Source organism: Geospiza fortis, unplaced genomic scaffold, assembly GCF_000277835.1.
Source record: "Geospiza fortis unplaced genomic scaffold, GeoFor_1.0 scaffold261, whole genome shotgun sequence".
NCBI lineage: Eukaryota > Metazoa > Chordata > Aves > Passeriformes > Thraupidae > Geospiza > Geospiza fortis.
In genome coordinates this window covers 542586-547319 of record NW_005054578.1, presented here as the reverse complement: position 1 = coordinate 547319, position 4734 = coordinate 542586, and the positions used below count along the sequence as shown (strand labels likewise).

The window sequence follows — 4734 nt, the reverse complement described above, 5'->3', positions numbered from 1 at the left end:
GCCCGTGGGCTGCAGGTGATGCCCATGGGCTGCAGGTGATGCCTGTGGGTTTCAGGCTCCCCCAGCACACCCCTGGGGCGCTGGGGGCACTGGGAGCAGATGGTGCCCATGGGATGCAGGCTTCCTTAGCGCAGCCCCAGCAGCAAGGGGCTCTGCTCCCTCCCACAGGAGCTGGCGAGGAGAGGGGCAGTGGGGCAGTGGCAGTGGGGGCGTGCTCTGCCCTCCCCTCCCCGGGGCAGTGCTGGGATGGGGGCACACGAGGGCAGGCAGTGCTGGGTCACTGTTATCCTGCTGTTTGGCAGCTGGAGGAGAAGCTGCTCCCTCAGCGCAGGAGTCGGAACTCTTTAGCCTTCCTCAGTGTCACCTCCATGGCCATGGATACCTCCAGGTGTGACGTAAGTGAGACCCGGGGAAAAAAAACATCTTCTGTTTAGCATCAAAATCCTGTTAGTGAGCGCCGTGTGCTGCTGCACAGACACCGCCTGTGGCGCAGAGGAGCGGGCAATAGCTGCAGGTCGGGCTGGAGCAGGGGCTGGGGCTGCTCAGGTGCCGAGTGCTGCTTCAGCCAGTTTGCTGCTGAAAGAAAATTCCTCTCCTGCTCCTCTGCAATCCAGGGAAAAGCACTGTAGGCTCCCACTGTCCCCCAAGTTCCTGCTGGCCCCCAAAACCCTGCTGCCCCCCAAACCCCTGCTGCCGCCAGCCCCACCTGCTGAGGGGCATTTCTGTGGCACCCCATGCCCCGGTGGGGTCTGACAGGAGGCACCGGGCTGGGGCCAGGACCTGGAGGCAGCAGCAGAGGCTCAGCCTCCTGAAAATGAGCAGCACAGCCTTGGTCCTGCCCCTGCAGCAGCCGCCAGGCTGGCCCAGGGATTGCAGATGCTGTGGGCAGCTGCATCATCTTCCCATCTCCTCCCTGAGGTGCTGCTGGCTTTGATAAAACCTCTCAGCCTTGCAGGGGTTGGCTTGTTGATCTAATCGCTGTGGTTTAGTGTGCAGTAAATCCCGGCGGCTCCTGGGGGAGATGTCCCGCAGGGATCTGCAATTCACTCTCCATCCCTCCTGGGGAAGGAGCACTTCCCGGTGCCGGGGATGCTGCTGATGGTGAGGGATGCTGCTGGGCCCCCAACACTGGTGGGGAACGTGCCAGCCCCTGTCCTGCACTCACGTGGCTTTGCTTTTGAAAATTGAAAGTGCTGATGAGATCCTGCTGTGTTCAGTTTGTTTCAGCGATGCAGTTGGGTTTTCCCAGTGTTTGTCTCGTCCTGCACTTGCTGACCATGATTGGAGGGGTTCAGTGGGGGGCAAACCCCACAGTGTGAGTCCCCCCTGAGCCCCCAGCTCCAGCGTGGTTCTGGTCACTGACAAACCACAGCAGGGAGGGAAGAGGGGCTGGTGGCAGAGCCTGTGGAAGGGGACACCCAGGGGGGTTAGGGGACCGGCTGTGACAGACCAGCATTAAAGGGGCTGGGAGGGAAGGGCTGGGGAGCGACGCTGCTGAGCTCTGGCTGTGCCTGCTGATCAGGAGCAGAGCCTAATGAGCAGGACTAATGAAGCAGGAGGGGAATTCCAGCGAGTCTGGGGAGTGCCTGCGATGTTCACTGTGTCTCTGTGGGTTCTCTGTGCTCTGTCCCCAAACCAGTGGCGGTGCCCATTGGGAGCTCACACCACTCCCAGCAGCATGCTCGGTGTGCTGGGTGAGTGCAGGTGCCAGCCCCAGAGTGGGGGCCTCCAGTCTGCTCCTGGGGCCAGCATCCAAGTGCCTCTCTAGGCTGCCTCTTGGATTTTTACTGGCTGGATTTTTACTGCTGGGAAGCCCATCCCTGTCTGGGGTTATTGGAACGTGCAGGGAGGGTGTTTGGTGCCTTCACAAGCCCTGGCAGCAGCGTGCCCCAGGGATTGCTGCAGAGCCAGCCTGGGGGCCCAGCTCCCTTCCCCCCTCCCTCTTGGCCATGGCTGGTTCAGCGTCAGGAGGGGATTTGCAGCCACACCAGTGGGCAGGTCTTGTCTTCCTCTTCTCCTGGGTTTTTAGTGAGCCAACCTTGGAGGACCTTGAGCGCCACTCCTGCAGCTCTGCTGTGACTTATCTCCCAGCTTCTGCCCCTGTTCCGCCGAGGGGATAAATCTCAGTTCCCGGTGTGGAGCCGGTGCTCTGAGCCCATCCCAGCTCACGGTGCAGGTGCTGTAACTCACGGCACCGGGGGGGCTGCCTGCCTGGGGTGCCAGGGGATGTCACTGCTCCCTGCTCTGATGGATGGGCTGCCCGGGGGAGCAGGGAACCAGTCCCATTACAGTGGGGGACAAGCTGTTAAATTATCTCCTGTTCAACCTGGGTCGGGGAAAATCAAACTGGAGCTGCTGGTGGCCTCCCCCCTCCTCCTTTGGGGGAACAGGTGGGTTGGGGACTTTATTCCTTTAGGAAGAAGTCTTTGCCTTTCCTTGCCTCCATCCCATGCACTCGTCAGAGGCCGGGGCTGGTGCTCTCAGGGAGGCAGGACCAGCCTCAGCATTTTCTGTCAGTGCAGAGAGTGGGACATGTCCCTCTGGGGGCCGTAAGCTGGGACCTGCTGTGTGCGGGTCCTGTTCCCTGGGCTGAACACGCTTCCCCCTCCTCAGGGTCTTTGCCACTGGGCAGGTCCTGCCTCTGCCCATGTCAGGGGCTGCTCCAGAGCTGCTCCCAGCTGTGAGATAATTGTGCTGTAGAAGGAGATCACTGTGCTGTTGAAGGAGGGGGCCAAGCAGTGCGATCCCCGGGGCCGTGGCGCTCCGAGCTCCGCCGCGTCCTCCCCCGGTGCCCACACAGGGACGGGACTGGAGCCTCTCCCCCTCTCTTTCAGGCTGAGAAGCTGCTGCTGTGAGACCCTGACAGCTCTTCCTGACGGCGTGGAGGGGCGAACACGAGCGTGAGCTCCCACCTGCCACCGCACCCGAGGCGCCTGCTCTTGGCCTTCAGGTATGTCGTTTCCACCCAGCAGAGCTGGTAGGGGAGGGCATGGAGATAGTTTTTGGTTGAGGAGGAAGATGCTGCTTCCCATGGCTGTGCCTGGGGCAGCAGCTCACAGTCAGCCCACCAGGGACTTTGCACCAGCCCTGGGCACAGATCCTGTGTGCCCAGACCCTTGTGTGCTGACCTGGCAAAGGGGAACGCTGCTGGGACAAGCCACGTCTGCTCTGATCCTCGTGGGATGTGGCCTGGGGGGCTCTGGGACGCTTCGATCAGTGCCAGCCGTGTCCCTCCTGCTGGCTGCAGCAGTGTGGAGGTCCTGGAGCGTGCAGGACCCTGGTGGTGCCCCGATGGGAGGGCTGTGTGCCCACACACAGCCCTGCACGTCCCAGCCCGGCTGGACCCACCGAGACCCAGCTCCCGTGCTGCAGCCTGCCCTCAGGGCTGCGTGCAGCTCCTGCGCTCGGGGCTGAGCCCGCACCAACGTCAGTCCACGTTACACGGACTGGAACCCCCTCTGCTGACACCAGGCTGCTCTGGGAGCTCACAGCAGCTTGAGGAGGAGTAAAAATGTAAAACTCTGCGGGCAGTGGGGCTCTCTCCTCCAGACCAGGCGTTTTCCCTGTTTGCTCCCAGCGCTGCGAGCACCCACAGGCTCAGCAGTGCTCAGGGAGTCGTGGCCACGCTGTGGCAGCCATGGAGCCCAGGGACTGGGCTCTGCCTGTGGCTGTTCTGCCACGGAATTTGTCTTCCTCTCCACCGGCTGCTGTGCTGGGGGCCCCCAGAGTTGGGGCTGCTCTTGTCCCAGCTGGCAGTGCCAAGGGGAGTGCCTGGCAGGAGGAGTGCCCGTGGGGCCGTGCAGCACCAGCAGGGCTGCCCGTGTGGGGGCTGTGTGTGCCCCCCTCCCTGTGCTGCTCACTGCACACTGGCTCCTCCGCTCTGCCCCAGCCCCAGGTGCCTGCTCAGGAGTCACGAAATGGGAGCTTGAGGCTCCTCGCCCCTTGCTGGGGTGCAGGTTGTCCAGACTGTGGGATTAGAGTGGCCGTGCAGATGGATTGCCCAGCTGCATTAAGCAGTTCAGAGGCAGCAAAGGCAGCTGAGCTCTGTGCATCACCTTGAAGCTCTTTTTTTTTTGTCTTTAGAAAACTTTGGGTGGATGTTATTGCTCATGAAAGCAAGGGGCTGATCATGCTGGGAAGGAGCAGGCGTAGTGTGGGCTGGCACTATTATGCAAGCTTCCCACATGCCGCTGTGCCAGTGCACTCCGTTCCAGAACAACAGCACGCGTCCGTGTGCCAGCCCCGAGCCACCCCCGGGTCTGCCGGAGCAGCGGGTCCTGCTGTGCCCACCTCGCCCTGCCCGTGTCCTGCCCACACCCTGCTCCACCTCCTGTGCCCGCCCAGCCCCGAGCCAGCCGCCCCACAGGTGGGCACTCTGGGATGCAGGGCTGCATGGCCCTGCCAGCCCCGTGGGTGGGCAGTTTTGGGCAAGTCCCATGGATGGGCAGTTTGAGGGGAAGGGCTGTGTGGTCCTGCCCAGCCCCACATCACTCTGGATCCAGCTGTTGTGAGCATCCTGGCTGAAGTGGGAGCGCTGGAAGTTTCTCCAGGACCTTGTGCTGCACTGGGGCTGGGACTGCGCTGCTTTTCAGGGGATGGCAGACAGGTTGTCACCCTGGCCATAGTGCAGTCGTGCCCCTGCATCGGGAGGGACGCGCCTTGGCTGTGGGGTCTGTACAGCCATTGCTGCCAGCGCCTGGCCCACAACCATTGGAGCTCAGGGCACCAAGCCTC

General features: G+C 62.5%; 1 long non-coding RNA gene across 1 annotated transcript in view; it reads left to right on the top strand.

Moving 5' to 3' along the window:
• The first annotated feature begins 2830 nt into the window (after nucleotides 1–2830).
• Nucleotides 2831–4734, top strand: part of LOC115948864 — a 54466-nt gene continuing 52562 nt past the window's right edge. Inside the window, exon 1 of the long non-coding RNA XR_004082633.1 lies at nucleotides 2831–2950. This is a non-coding gene — a long non-coding RNA (uncharacterized LOC115948864). The remainder of the gene's footprint in view (nucleotides 2951–4734) is intronic.